This window comes from Carlito syrichta, unplaced genomic scaffold (genome assembly GCF_000164805.1).
Source record: "Carlito syrichta isolate Samal-C Ts95f unplaced genomic scaffold, Tarsius_syrichta-2.0.1 Scaffold303726, whole genome shotgun sequence".
NCBI classification, from domain to species: Eukaryota; Metazoa; Chordata; class Mammalia; order Primates; family Tarsiidae; genus Carlito; species Carlito syrichta.
In genome coordinates, this window is record NW_007247822.1 from 1,047,997 (window position 1) to 1,064,934 (window position 16,938).

A 16,938-nucleotide genomic window follows, 5' to 3' on the forward strand; every position below is an offset into this window, starting at 1 on the left:
GGAGTGGCCACTGCACTCCAGTCTGGGCGACAGAGTGAGACTCCAACACAAAAATAAATAAATAAATAAATAAATAAATAGAAATAAGTGATCTACCGTGACATCAAAAATGCAAAAAAGCTCCTTATTTGTCATTTTATAAAGGTAACACCACATTTTAATCTATATGCACAAATATAAAAATTGCTGTATACATCATCTAGTTCCATTTCATTTTTAAATTTTTAAGTTTTTAGTTGTGAGATAATTGTAGATTCACATGTACTTTTAAGAAGAAATATCCTTTTCCCAGCTTCCCCCAATGATAGCAGCTTGCATAATTATAGTATGATGTCACAACCTGAAAATTCACATAGCTGCAATCCATTGGCCTTATTCAGGCTTCAACAAATGTACTTGCGCTCGTGTGTGTGTGTGTGTGTGTGTGTGTGTGTGTGTTTAATTCTATGCAATTTTATCACACGTTTGGAATACTGTTCCAAACTCAGCCAAGATACAGAACAGTTCATCTCAAGGAACTCTGGTATTTCTTTTTAATAGTCACAGCCATCTTCTTCCCTAACTAATGATAACCACTAACCTGTTCTTCATCTTTATAAATTTGTCATTTCACAAATGCTGTATAAATGGAATTATACAGTGTATAAACTTTATTATTATCATTTTTTAAAAATTTGTTTTGTTATAAAGATATGGGGTAGCACATCTTTAAAATAAAAGAAGGGAATAATAATGTAACCTAATACATTTGGAGTAAAAGTTAAATCAAATGATGTCTGTAAAGTTATTTGTGTAAGTGTCAAACATAGTAAGTTTTGTAAAGATATAGTTAATACTGAAAAAAAATAAAGATGTGGGCTACAAGTCTGGATGAGGTATATAAGTAGTCTATGTGCAGACGAAGTTTGGGCCTCCAACTGGACCTCACTTACCCTGATTTTAGGACCAGTTATCCTTAGTGACATCCCGTGCCAACCCCCACCCCTGTCCCCTGTTCCTGGCAGTGTCCTGCTGCTGCCAATCTCTCTCTTGAAGTATTGTGAGACTCGTTCAGGACCCACCAGTACAGAAATTTTTGACATAGTGTTTCACTCAGAATATTACTTTGAGATTCATTCAAGTTGTTATGTGTATCAATAATTTGTTCCTTGCTACTCTTGAGCATTATTCCACCATATGGATGGACCATGACTTATTTCACTATCTACTGGTTGGAGGACATCTGATTTGAATTATTTCTATGTTTTGGATATCATGAACAATGCTGTTGTGAACATTTGTGTATAGGTTTTTAAATGAACATAAGTTTTCATTACTCTGGGGGTAAATGCCCAAGACTAATATCTGGGTAACATGATAATTGCATGATTAGCCTTGTAAGAAAGTGCTGTACCCTTTTTGTAAGAGTGGCTGTGCTATTTTACATTCCCTCCATCAACCTATGAGTGATCCAGTTTCTTCACATGCTCACCAACATTTGAAGTTATCACTATTTATTTTTAAGCCCTTTTGATAGGTGTGTGATGATATTGCAGTGGGATTTTAATTTGCATTTTCCTAGTGGCTAATGTTGTTGAGTATCTTTTCATGTGCTTATATGCCATCTGTACATCCTCTTCAGTGAAATATCTGTTCATGCCTTTTCCCTATTTTCTAATTATTTATTTTTAATTATTTGCTTTTCTTTTTTCACCGTTGAGTTTTGAGCATTCATTATATACTCCGGATACAAGTTCTTTGTTAGATGTGTGATCTGCACATGTTTTCTCCCAGTTTGTAGTCTGTCTTTTTATCCTTCTTACAGTAAGAATATTTCACAGAGCAAAAGTTTTGTTTTTTGTTGTTATCTTACTTTGGACGAGGTCCAGTTTACCAAGTTTTCTTTCTATGACTCATGCTTTTTGGTGTCCCATTTTATTTTTATCCCTATCTGTTTTCTTGTGGTATGCATATTTGTGGCCGAAAGGAAATTTTTGAGTAGAGCACTGTTGTGAGTTCCCTTTGTTTTCTGTGCTTTCAACAATTTACTTGTGTTGGGTGAACTTGGTTTGCTTTACAACCAGCTGTGCAGCACAGGTGATATCTGGTAATTACCAGCTGCATTTATTAAGACATTCTCCTTCTGTTCCCATAATTGATGTTCTTTCTCAGATTTTGTAATGGTTCTGATTTTGGAGATTGCGCTAGTTGGTATGTGCTCCAGGCTGCAAACCTAGGCTGCTAGATATACAAAGCCTGTTTTATTTCATCGCAGGGAGTCGATGTAGTGTAGGGGAGAGCTCATGCAAGGAATTCCAAGGCAGCCATGCCCAGACAGACCTGACTCTTTCAAACTGTATGAGCTCTTCACGCTTTTGTTTCTCTTTGGTAAAATGGTGATAACAATTTTCACTATGTCAAAAAATTGCCATGAGAATAACATGAAATAATGCATGCAAAGTCCTTTACAAGGAATCTGGTGTACAGATCTGCTGAATAAATATTACTTGTTATGATTATAACCTTTCCTTTCTGTATGCATCTACTCTTCAATTATTTCCACCTAAAGTGAAGAATTTCACTTTATCTGCTCCATATCTCCTTATCAAGAGCTTTAAGGAGAACATGGAGGTCTAAAGATAAAAGCACTGTCTTTGGTCCCCTAGTGGGCAGGGTGATGGCAATGGACATGCATGGAAATGGTAAGCACTGAGGGGTTGAGGGGGCACCCACCACGTTGTTGATGTACTCACTAGCTTGGAACAATTTGAACAGTCTTCCCCTTTGGTATTAGAGAGTTCAATGGATTTCTGCATCATTTAACTACAGGATTTTTCTTTCTCCATAACTCCACTTTATAAACTGATTGTGCCTTGGATCTGTTTTTTCCTTCTAAATTAAAACACAAAGGTCATTAATAAAAATCATTATATGGACAACACATATGATCATTGAGAAAACACTATGTGGAGATGAGAGTGACTTCATTTTAAATGCTAATCCGCCTTGTAGCTTCTGACTAATCCCAAGTCCAAGAAGGCCTCCCAAATGTCTAGTTGATATATTACTCTTTATGTAGGAACACCTAGTCATTGTAAATTTTCTCCAAAACAACCCTTGACGTTGTTGTGGAAATCACAGGCTGTAATGCCCATAGCCACCTACACATTCCTTCCAGAGCTTGTGTCCTTTTCCCCCAAGATATAAGCCCTGAGTCTGGGGGTTGTGAAGTAGAGATCTACTTGCTTGTGGCTGCCCAAAACCACGCCTCTGTCTGTAACCCTTAATAAATCACCTGAAACTGACAAACTGGATTTGTCTGCCTCCTTTGGCTTCTTGGCTCCTTCAGCATTTGGGAATCACTTTGCATTTATGGCCCTTTCACAAAACACACTATAATACAAGGCATAGAGTCAGAGGCATAGAAGCATGGGAAAGAAAATTATGATGATGATGAGTGAGTTAAGAGACGGAAATAGGCAGCAACCTTGAGCATCTCTGCCGCTTCCCTTGTCTGTGGTCTCATCTCCTACAGTATCATAACATCATCCCCATGAGATAGATAAGATGTGAATATTGTTCTCACTTTACCAAAAAGGAAGGCGAATAATAAAAAAATTAACATGTTCAAGGTTACATCATGAATTTTAGGAATGCAGTTGGGCCTCTTGATTCCCATTTAGTATTCTGATACTCACGAAACTGATCTTTATCTCACTTCAGTTGCTATCTCAAATCATATTGGTAAGCCCATTCTATAGTCTGTTTTCTCTGGGGGAATGGAGAATGACAGGCAATCTATCATCCATCTTTGCCTTAGAATGAAACATGACTTTTATGTAACTATAGTAATATATGTATGCTGTAAAAATGCCTTGCAGACTGAAAATGCTACAAATAAATTGGGATATGAAGACTAATGTGCTACTGAAAGGTTATAATTTTCAACTCTCAGCATAAGTCAGACTCCATGTGCCAGTGCTTCTTTGAAATGGGGTTGACAGCTCTCCAGCATTAAGTAGAAACACCATAGAATTCTTTTCATACATTATAAATGTCTTGCACTCACCTCCACAAATGACACAGGGAACTTGGAGCTCCTCATTGGAGGAGTGAACTCAAAAGCCTTGTAGCCTGACTAATGTTTGCATGTTAATTTTGTACATATTCAGTTTGTTCTTACTAAATTTTCCCTTTTGAGACTATTTTACATCAAATGATCCTGTAACATACTTTCAGTTATATTCTTATGTAGAACGTTGAGAAATTTGTGTACCGGAAGGGTTGAACCTTTATCCTCGGTAGCCAAAGTAGTTTTAGCAAAATCTTTACACACACACACACACACACACACACACACACACACACACACACAGCAGAAGGGAATGTATATGTGAAATAAAACCTACTTTTTCAAGTGCTGTTTCTAGTCTGTACTCTACTTAGAGATGAAGATTGGGAAGATTGGGATGAATAATTGCATACGGCAATACTTCTAGAAGAGAGTCACATTTTCCTCCTCATTTTAAGACCATAGATGCTCAGAATTATAAAATGTAGATCAGTTTTCTTCTCAGAGTGGTAGGTGGAAAAAAATATAGGCTTAGAGGCCTAATTTCAGATTCTGATATCAATACTGACTAGTTATATATTCTTGAATGAATTACATACTTTTTCTGCTACTGAATTTTCTCATCTGAAAAATCAGGACAGGAACACATACCACATAGGATTAGAAAATTAAATGAGGTAACATAAGAAGTGATTAGCATAGTGCTTGGATAACACATTCCAGGCTAATGTGCTTCTTTCTTTCTTTCTTTCTCTTTCTTTCTTTCTTTCTTTCTTTCTTTCTTTCTTTCTTTCTTTCTTTCTTTCTTTCTTTCTTTCTTTCAAATCTAAATATACTTTACTAACTTTAAACCATTGACCCTTGACCAGCCTTAGGAAGGACACCTATGAAAAGTCAAATTTTTTCTTTTAAATTATGGCCACATATATGAGAATTTTGCTCTGATGCCCATTCTAAGACTTTACTTATTACAAGATATTAATTTAAGATTCCTCACCACTCTGATTCCTGTTTTATGTTTTCATTCTATACTCTCTTCCAGCAACTTCTCATCTATTTCCCTGACTTTACTAGTTATCCATTACCTTTCCTTCTAAACCTTTATTTTGATCAGTGTTTGGAGGCTCAGCACATGACGCAGTCATCCACTTTCCATTAAAACCTATGTCTTGATCCATTCTGGGTGCTATAACAAAATACTATAAACTGGGGTGGCTTATAAACAACAGAAACTTATTTCTCACAGTTCTGGAGGCTGAGTAAAAGATTCTATGTTGGAGTCTGGGAAGTCCAGATCGTGTGAGGACTTGTTTTCTTGTTCATAGATGTTACCCTCTTGTTAGTCTGGTGGTCCAGCTTTCTTGGGCCTCTTTTTATAAAGGCACTAATCCCATTCAAGAGGGCTCTACCTCTTGACCTCATTACCTTCCAAAGACTCCACCTCCTAATATTATCACCTTGAGGATTGGAATTTCAACATATGAATTTTAGGGGAGCACAAGCTTTCTGACCATAGCAATCCAGTTACCTATGCCAGAAATATGAGGTTTATCATCAACCCTCTTCTTTCCCTAACCCTTTACCAACCCCCAGCATACAATCTTTTACTCAGTTTTATGGTTTCTACTTCCTCAGTATCTCTTGAATCTACCTGCTACTCTCCATACTAAGGACTACCACTCTATTCTCAGGCTGCCATCGTCTCTGGTCAAGACTAAAGCATTTGCCACTGTGTGGTTGCTCCATATCTCTGTCTGCCCCATTCTGGTCAAATCTCCACCTGAAGTCTGAGTGATACTTTAAAGTTGCACATTTGATTCTGTCACTCTCTAGTGGAAAATAAATTAATAAATTAATGATATCCTATAGTCCTAGAATGAAATATAACCCCCTTAACATAGCTATACAGCTCTCTGTTGACTTATCAGCCTTATATTTTTCATCTTTATTATTATTTCTTTTCTGGCCTCAATCATGGCAGACCTCTTTCAGTCCCTTGAACAGGATAGTCTCCCTTTTGCCTCTGGGCCTTCAGACACATGTTCCCTTCTTCCACATGCCTCCCCATTCATTTAGCCAAGGTTACTTGTCCTCAGGCCCTGGCTGTATGCCACCTTCTCATGGTAGTGTTCCCTGGCTGTCCCCAGAGAAGGTTGGATTTCCCTGTTATGAATTTCAGCGGAACCTATTTTTTTTTTTTTTTACTTTTTAAAACTCTTCATTGTGAAATTATGCCTTTGTTTTAATTTTTCTCCTCTAGATTGAATTCTCCAATAAGGTAGTGAGTATTTCTTTTTTTTGGTAAAAAATTCCAAACAATATACCAAAAAAGTCCTAATCATGTAAAGAATTCTCAAATATTCATCCTGCGTTTTCAACAACTATCAACTATGATAACCAATATTGTTTAAGCTACAACACTGCCCCCCATTCCCATTTCCCTAGATTATTTTGAAATAAATCGCAGACATCATATTGTCTTATCCAAAAATTCAGTACATATTTCTAAAAGATAGTTACCAGTTTTAAAAACAGTATCACAGTAAGTTGGGGAGTGACTATTTCTGTCCTATTCATGGCACTCTTACTAGGAATTTATTCTAATACTGGTTAAGACATAGGAGGTTCTCAATAAAAGCTTCATGAATAAAAGAATGAACTGCAATATGGACATGATTACATATGTGTGTTACTCCTGATCTGTGGCACTCAGGATGAAACACATCAGACATATGTTGATTGGCATAAACAATATGGGAACGTCACTTTCTTTCTTCTTGATATTATCGTATTTATTATTAGAGCTTAAGAATTTACTGATTTGCTGGTAGCTATATCTCAGAGCTTTTTTATGTTGGCTAAAAATCTATTAAGTCTTTTCCACATATCACTTTTTTACTTTATGCATTTGATTTTTGGGGGGGGGCCAACGTCTAGAACTTTACAAGTATTGGGTTTAAATTTCCTCTGACAAGAACTCTTTGAATTGTTAGTACTCATCCAAAGCACCTGCCTGTGAACATTTGATTAATCAGTGTTCTATCGATTTTCAGTTAGGTCAGTCTTAGTCAGTTTTAGCTACTATAACAACAACAACAAAAAAACCCATAGACTAGGTGGCTTAGAGAGAAGAAATTTACTTCTCACAGATCTGGAGACCAGAAATCTGAGATCAGGATCTTACATGATCAGGTTGTAATGAGGGTTCTTTTCCTACTTATGTCCTCAGGTGGCCTTCCTTGGTGCATGCACTGAGAGAGAGAGAGAGAGAGAGAGAGAGAGACAGACTGATTTGGAGTCTCTTTTTTTTATAAGGGCCCCATCATGAAGGCTCTTCCTCATGATATAATCTATCCAAAGGTGGGGGAAAGATGCCTGGTGCATTCAGATTTCTCTCTTTAAGAGTAGAGGAGATAGTATAGATACTATTCACTTTGGGGCCATTTAGGCTAGGATTCAGATCCTCATGACATTTACCAATAGTGTTACATGGACCAAGTTGGCTGACTTTCTGTGAATCAGTTTCCTTATTATAAAATGAAAGAATAATGGGACTTGCATAACAGGGTTACTATCAGCACTGGACACAATACCTAGCATATATTAAAAGTTCAGTATGAGGTAGTTGTTCTTTTGTTCCACATAATTGCTAATGCATCTGAAGGCCTAGCATCACCTTTTGATGCTTCTAAGAGAATCCTCATGCCATGGGCCAATTCCTTCTTCTCCAATGATGCTGTCCCACTGGTGCTGTCACTGCGGTTACCTGTCTTTCAGTCAAGTCTCTGTAACTCAGTGCTTAGTCTCTTATAACTCTTATTCTACTTGCTTTTATATAAGTATATGAAGGAAGCCACCTCTTCTTTGGAACTCCTCTCTTTATTCTTTTCTAAGCACAGACTATTTCTTCCTTCTCCCCTTTGTTTAACCTGACTTCATAGAATACTACCTCCCAGAGTGTTCCAACTGCTCAGTCTAGACCATTTTTTGAAACTTTGCTCCAAATCCCTGATCTTTTTTCAAACAGTAAGTGAGCGTTCATTCTTCTTCCTCTTTACCTTTGGGAAATATGAAGGTGAAGTTAATCTGAGGAAGAGGAACTGGTTTGATTTCTCCTGTCACTTCCCAGCCAGCCACACATTCATTAGCATCGTTGGTAGATTGCATTAAGCTTCCTATTTCTCTTTGAATATTTCAACTACTTGGATGTTGTAGAATCCACTTGCTTCTTTTACATTGCAAGAATTGGGATTACACTTATGCTTTTCTTCTTTGGATTCCTCAAAGGGTACCAACAACAGTTCTCACTGGGTCCCCTGTACTTTCTCTCTCTCTCTTTCTTTCTCTCTCTCTTTCTCTCTCTCTCTCTTTCCTTCCTTCCTTCCTTCCTTCCTTCCTTCCTTCCTCCCTCCCTCCCTCCCTCCCTCCCTCCCTCCCTCCTTTCTTTCTTTCTCTTTCTCTCTTTCTTTCTTTCTCTTTCTCTCTTTCTCTCTTTCTCTCTTTCTCTTTCTCTCTTTCTCTCTTTCTCTCTTTCTCTCTTTCTCTCTTTCTCTCTTTCTCTCTTTCTTTCTTTCTTTTCTCTCTCTCCAGCTAGTAACTCATTTAGAGCAGCTAGGCCCTCATTTATAATCTTCTTATCTATCTGTGGTTTCAATTCCGTCTTAACAATATTAGTTTCACCTTTTCTAGTGTGACAACAATGCTTTTAGACAGAGCAGATGGAAGTAAAATAGAAGCTGAATGAACACATTTGTTCTTGTGGTTTGTCAGTATTAAATCTTTGTCTACAAAGCAGAAGCGATACAGCTTTTATCTAAACATGTAACAACAACAATAACAAAACCAATATTCACCATCAACATTCTCTCCTTTCACTCTCAATACCTCAATTTAAAAACTCATCATTAACTTAATATTCACTTCATTTTGGGTCTTAAATTTTTTGATTTGTTAGTTACAGCTCTTTAATAAGCCACCTCCAAATTATATACTTTTTTATTTTCCCATTTTACTGAAGAATATTTACTGAAGAATTTTATTTTTAAATATTTCCAAGATCTGCCAGTGACCCATTTATTTTGAATTATGATTTGTAAATTGAAATTGCAGACTGATTAGGACTTAATTATTTCAAATGTGGCTTTGGAACTTAAAAGACTTTATTTCCCAGTTTTTAAACACTTGGATAACCTTTCAGCAAGCAGATCTTTGAATTTCAGCTTCCTCCTTTATAAATGGGTCCCTAGAATTAATGAAATATCATCTCTGGGAAACTGTGAATAGGGTGCTGACACAGGACAGGAAATCTGTACGGGTTTACTTTTTCTCCTGAATTGTGATGGGGTTGAAGTAATTAATTTTGAAGCAATATGGAAGATTATTTTTTACAGATCTTTAACTGTAAAATCAAGGCAACAAAAGTAAGGCAAACTTATTAATATGGCTCTGAATATATATATCAGGACTTCAAGCTCTCAAGATGCATTTTTCTAATCTTTTCCTGACAAGATTTATTTTTCAGCATCTATAATTCATGATGACTGATAGCAATAGGGTATAATTTGTTGAAAGCCTTTTAATCAATATATATTCTTTCTCAGAATCAGTTCATACATCAAAGATCCAGATAATTAAAAAAATTGTTTTAAATGCCAGCCTTATACAAACTAACCTACTTCATTCTAAGAAGTTGTTTCAGGAGGCAGGCTATGGAGATTAGTTCTAGTCTTTACTAGTGTTCTTTTTTTTTTTTTTTTTGAGTTGGAGTCTCACTCTGTTGCCCAGGCTAGAATGCAGTGGCACACTCAAGGCCACTGCAGCCTCAACCTGCTGGGCTCAGGCAATCCTTCCACCTCAGCCTTCTAAGTAGTTGGAACAACAGGCATGTGCAACCAGACCCAGCTAATTTTTGATTTATTGTAGAGATAAGGTTTTGCCAAGTTGCTCAGGCTCTCGAACCCATGGGCTCAGGCAATCCTCTTACCTAGGCCTCCCAAAGTGCTGGGATTATAGGAGTGAGCCTCTGCACCCGGATTACTATTGTTCTTATAAGTCAGGCTGGAAAGATCATTTCTTCTATTTATCTTATTTAACAAGAAGTATTGATGAGTTTTTTTTTTTTTTTTTGAGTTGGAGTCTCACTCTGTCACCCAGACTGGAGTGCAGTGGCCACTCCCGGCCACCGCAGCCTCGACCTGCTGGGCTCCAGCGATCCTTCCGCCTCAGCCTTCCGAGTAGCCGGAATTACAGGCATGCGCTACCACGCCCGGCTGATTTTTTGATTTATTGTAGAGATGAGGTCTTGCTGCCCAGGCGGGTCTCGAACCCGCGGGTTCAGGCAATCCGCTCACCTCAGCCTCCCAAAGGCGCGGGATTACAGACTGAGCAACCGAGCCCGGCTGTATCGATGAGTTTAACACAAAATGAGACTGCTATTGAGACAGAGAGAACTGTGATTTAAAAACCTTAAATCAATATTTTTAGTTTTTTAAAAAGTGTTGAAGTCCTCTTTTGGTTGCTGATAAAAGCCTAATTCAGACTAGGTTAAGCAAAAAGAGGAATTTGTGGGTGATAGAGATGTCATTGAGTCTCAGGAAGTACCAAATGGAAACAGAGACCACAACACAATCAGGTCTTGATTTCTGTCTTCCATATCTGATTCTGATTTTTCATCCTTTTCTCTCGCTTCCTCTGGCTTTCTCCACATGGCATAGAACATAGGACGGTGGCTCCTGAGTGTATATCTTACTACTGTTCCAGACAAAGAATAATACTACTCTCATCAGCTAAAAGACCAATAGTCCTAGGGAAGGAATTCTGAGTCATTGGATCACCTGAGTCCATTGTCTGCTCGTGGACCAAACAACTGTAGAGAGGAAGTAGGACTTAGTGAAAACATGGTAGTCCCTTTGAAAATCATTAGGGTGTGTGTGTGTGTGTGTGTGTGGCGGTGGGGGGGTGTTGCTAGGTAGAGAAAAGTAAAGTAAGTGTCTTTATGACTGTGCTCTGTTATTTCTGCAGAGCCATCCTCATGACCTTGTGCTTTCACCACTGCGTGTTACACTACTGTTTTTTATCCATGGGCTTTTGCTCATATGATATTTTTACTTGAAGTACTGTTCTTCCTCCCTTTTCCTAGTTACTCCTGCTTCCCCTTTTATTTGAAATTGTAATATATTGTCCACAACAAAGCCTTCCCTGACCCCCAAACTAAACTGGGTTAGGGGATCTAATTGTAGCCTAAATTTCTCCTATCAAGACAAGTATCACATTTTATTGTCTCAGCCCTAACTAGCCTATAAAAGCATTTATCACTGTGTTTTTAGCACTTGTCCAAAGAGCTGGCATGAGCATTCCTTTAATAGACAATTGTTGAATAAATGAAAACATAAACAAGGGAATAGTTGTATGGGCATATTTTAAGAGCTGTAGATGCCAGAAGATGGTAGTAATGGTAAACTGTATGGAGAGTTTGAGAGTTTCTTGAATAATCATCTTTATAGCCAATTTAGAACACATATATCTGACACCATGCCCAAAACTTGACATACATTATTTCACTTAATCTCAACGGGCTGGAATATAGAATTACCATTTTATATCTGAGGGAGTTTAAATAACACACTCATGGTAAGTACATGAAGTAGCTGTGTTTAAAACTAAATACTTGACTCTAAGTACTCAGTTCTTAACTATTATCCTACATTAGTTCTTTCATAAGCAGCTCCCAGATGAGAGAAGAATGAGCTACATAGATCTTCCAGCCCTGGAAGTCTATACAACACCCATTTTTCAGGAAGGAAGGAAATCTTCCAGATATCATTAATACATTGTAGGTTCTCTGGCAATTGAACAAGTTGATAAATTCTTTTTCTTCCTTGTAGTAAGTGCAAATGTGAAAAATAAAATTAGCAATCATATTTCAATCATGAGCAAGAGAAAAGTTAACTGATTAATCATTTGCTGAATTAATTTAATGGCAAAAATGGGTATAAATTATGTAAGGCAAAAAATCTGCAGAATTTGATAATTATTTTCATTCTCTGGCTTTCTCATGGGCATAAGTAAAAGTTTCCAGGATCTAATGAACTATCAGTTCTTGACTGGCTTTTAATTTAGAAACAATGTCATACTTACCAAGTTTTCCATTTGTTCTATTCTCAGAGTTCATGCTTACATAACAAGCTTTCAGGTTTTCAGTTTTGTATTTGTTTTTTTGTAACGGTGAATTTGTCTTAGCTAGTTTCCCTAAAAGGCAAGTTTCTTATATTTTCCTCTGTGTTGTCTCTATTATAGGATTCAAAACATGTGTGTGACAAGTGAAAAATTTAGTCTATCACTCTAATGACCTTTTCTTTTTGGTGCTGGGTAAATCCGGCTCAAGAATAAAAATAGACTGATGATCCTGTCATTCAGTGTGACATGCCATTGTATACAGATGAAGGTTAAAGATGGGCATGTGAAACTGACTTCCCTGTTTGCATTAAGCTTTTTCTTTTTTTTTTTTTTTTTGAGTTGGAGTCTCACTCTGTCTGCTCCCGGCCACCCCAGCCTCGATCTGCTGGGCTCCGGCGATCCTTCTGCCTCAGCCTTCCAAGTAGCCTGAATTACAGGCATGCACTACCACTCCCGGCTGATTTTTTGATTTATTGTAGAGATGAGGTCTCACTGCCCAGGCGGGTCTCGAACCCTCAGGCTCAGGCAATCCACTCACCTCAGCCTCCCAAAGGCGCAGGATTACAGGCTGAGCCACCGAGCCCAGCTGTATTAAGCTTTTTAACTGTGATCGTTTATCTTGTAATTGTAAACCACAGAGTTAAATTTTGAGTGTAATTTACAAGAGATACAGCTCTTTTTTTCATGGACAAAAGAAAAAATGCATTTGCTGAAGTACAGTCACTCAGTGGAATATCATACAGTAGGGAAAATGATTGAACTACACAGTATAGGATTGACTTGTCAGAAATGTAAGTCTCAGAAGGTTCATATGCAATGCCATTTTTTTATAAAGCTCAGTAAGAAAACTAAATTATGAATTGTTTGACTGTACATGGAAACGTGTGTTATCATGGAAACTTTTTTTAAAGATACAGCTTTATAAATATTTTTTAAAAAACATCAGGCAGCGGCTACCTCAGTATTTAAGGTGAAACAAGAGGAAGAGGAAAAGCATAGAGGTAAATATAAGCTGCATTCTAGTTTGGGAGTTAGAGGTTTAGTCATGGGGGTTTGGTATAATTTGCCTTATACTTTCAATGTGTATTACTTATATTATCTTTATGTGTCAAGTACTGTAGTGGAGAATACAATAGAGAGGAAAAGAATCCGTGTATAAAAACAAATTCTAAGCATCATCTACTTTGTCATAAAGGGAAATTTATAAGTAAGAACCCCAAATCTTATAGCATTTATCTAGATATTATTAATTTCTTTTACAGAGGAGGCAGAGAAAAAGACTGACAAAAGCCATTCATTAAAAAGGCCTATGGATTCAAACTCACGGTTTTGACTAAAATTGTTTCTTTTCCTCTATTTCTTTTACACTAATTTTAAATTTGGATGAAAACTCAAAGTTTTGGCTAAAATTAAGAGTAAGGAGCGAATCTCCAAAGACTAAAGCTCCTGGACCAAGAATCCTGAGTTCCAGAAAGTGCTTGGAGGATTTTGGTGAGGTTTCATTTCAGCTGATTTCTTCATATTATTTGATGCATTGAACCTACATTTAGCACAGAATTGATAGAATTAATACTTTATGAATCCAGTTAACTAAATGCTCTTACCCCTGCTTCTCCATCTATGCAAATCCTAACTTATCTTGCCAAGTCTACACAAAGCTCAGTTAAGAGCTACAATTCTTGATGAAATTGTAATAAGCATATTAACCTCTTTCATTAATTAGAGTGTGTGTTGCTATCAATGCTCAATCATGTGAAAAAAACTGTGTTTACCTATATCTCCTTTAATAAATAGTTAATACACTCAAAGATCAAAAGATTCATTCCTTCTATTTCTCTTACACTATGTTTAACAATAAAAAAATAAATAAATAAAATACTGCACCTAGCAGTAATTTAGCACTCAGAAGATGCTTGATAACAGTGAATAAGAACACTTCTCTCTTTGGGGTGTAGCTGTCTTTGGAGAAGTCATGTGAAAGTTTCAATGTCATGCTCTAAGGTGTACTGCTAATTCATCTGCCCCTGGGAGCTATTGTTGGCTTAGGATAGATTCCATGTAATTTGGCAGTAATTTTCTTCATTTTTTTTTTTTCTTTACCTCCCACAAGTCTGGTTAGCTCTGCCTGTAAAATATACCCCAACTCTTTTTCTACCGCTACTGTTGTAACCCAGACCAAGCCATCTTTTTAGGTTTCTCTGCTCGCCTTTGAATCCTCATCATTTTTGCCTCCCTCCTTTCTCTCTGCATAAAAATAATGTAAATCAGATTGTATAACTACTTTGTTAAAAAAAAAGTCTCAATGACCTCCCGTTAGACTTAAATATTCACACATCTTACCCCTGTGTACAAGCCTCTACGCAATCTGCCCCTGCTCACCTCTCCCGACTCGGCTCTCACCACCTTCCCCAAGCTCACCAAACATCAAACACTTCCAATTCATTCCATCTTGAAGCTTTTGTTTCTGTTATTCCTTCTGCCTGGAAAACTCTTCGTACTTTCATGGCTGGCTTGTTTGGTTATTCAAGTTTCAGCTCAAAAGTCACTTCTAATGACTTTCCATTGGAATTTATCTTTCAGTACTTTAAAAATCATAAAAGTAAAAAGTAGAACAGAGGTTACTAGAGACTGAGAAGGGTAGGGGAAAGCGGGTATAAGGAGACATTTGTTAAAGGATACACAATTACAGATCAACAGGAGAAATAAGTTTTAGTGTTCTATAGCACTATAGAATGACTATAGTTTTTTTGTTTTTTGAGACGGAGTCTCACTCTATCATCCAATTTGGAGTACAGTGGCATGATCATAGCTCGCTGCAGCCTCAACATTCTGAGCTCAGGCAATCCTTCCATCTCAGCCTCCTGAGTAGCTGGGACTATATACAGTCAAGTGCCACCATGTCTGGCTAATTTTTTTTCTTTCTTTTTTTTTTTTTGTAGAGTTGAGATCTAGCTGTGTTGTCCAGACTGGTCTTGAATTCCTGGCCTCAAGCTATCTTCCTGTCTCAGTCTCCAAAGTGATAGGATTATAAGTGTGGCAGGTCTGGCCAGGATGACTGTAGTTAACAGTAATATATAGTTTCAAATAGCTAGAAGGAAGATATTGAATGTTCCCAATACAAATAAATCATAAATATTTGAGATGACGGATGTGCTAATTACCCTCATCTGTTCACTATATATTATATGTATGGCAATATCACTCTGTACCTCATAAATATATACAATTATGTATTAATTAAAATTTTCTTAAAAAATAAATATCAACTTTAAAAACACTTTTTTAGTTTCAAAATTCATTTATGCTTATTTCTTAGATTTGAAAAACATAGAAAAGTAAAAGGATAACTAAAGTCACCTATAATTCCACCTATCAGAGGTAACTATTTTTAACACTCTGCTAGTTTCTCTTTTTGTATACAGTCATATGGACCATACTCTATTCTTTCTCTTTAAGGTGTATATCTTGTGATAATCTTTTCTGATAATATAAACAATATTTATCGCAATATATCTCATTAGAGTGTTTTTTAAACCCAACCAGTACCCACTACATAATAATGTAAACTTTTTGTTATACTCTAGTCATAATCTTTCCCATTTGCTTCCAATATCACGCACAGTCTCATCCTATGACTTTTACGGCAACCTAAATCATATATTCATTCTTTATTTAACTTATACAGATATTTATTGAAGACCTACAGTGTTCCAGGCACTATTCTTGGGGCTGGGGACGCAGCAGTGAATCTAGCAAAGTCTCTAGTATCATGGATTTACGTTTTATAAATAAATCTATAAAACGTCAGGTGGTGAAAGTGGAGAAAAGGGGAAGAAAATCTTGGAGGTGAATAATGTCTTATTTTTAAATACCACAGTCAAGGAGATTTAAGCAAAGACCTGAAAGATATGAAACAGAGAGCCCAGCAAGTTCAAAGACACTGAGGCTGGTGCTTGCTTGGAGGCTCTGAGGAACAGCAAAAAGGCTAGTGTGGCTGGAGCCAATCCAAAAGGCAGGGAGAAGAAGGAGGCAGGTCAGTGAGATCAGTTGGTGTCATGGGAAGGACTTTGGGTTTTCTCCAGCTCTGAGTGAGATGAGTCACCAGTGGGGGCTTTTAGCAGAAGAGTTCCATGTCCCCTGAATATTAAAGAGTTCCCCTGGTTGCTATGTGGAGAAAGGGATGTAAGGAACTGGGAATGGGAACAGGCAGTCAGTCAGGGGGTTTTGGAAGACATCCTGGCAGGAAATAATTGTTAGTGAGAAGTGGTCAGATTACGGGTGTGTTTTGCATATAGAGCCAATAAGACCCACTTTTGGAGGTGGGCCAAGAGACAAAAAAAGAATCAAGAATAAGTTCAAGGTTTTTGGCCTAAGCAATGCAAAGAATTTACCAAAATTGGGAAGATTGGGAAGAGGTAGGGTTGACAGTGGTGTTGAGTGCTGGTGCTTATTAGAAGTTCAGTTTTGAATGAACTCTACATAGAAATGTCAAGTATATAACTGGATATAGAAGTCTGGATGTTTAATGAGAAGTGAGTACTGAAAATATGAATCGAGAATTGCTATGCTATCGATGATATTTGAAGTCACAGGACTAGATCTTACCAAGGAGTGGTTGTAGATAGAAAAGAGAAAAGGAGGAAATAGAATGGAAGATGAAGCCGGGCTCGGTGGCTCAGCCTGTAATCCCGTGCCTTTGGGAGGCTGAGGTG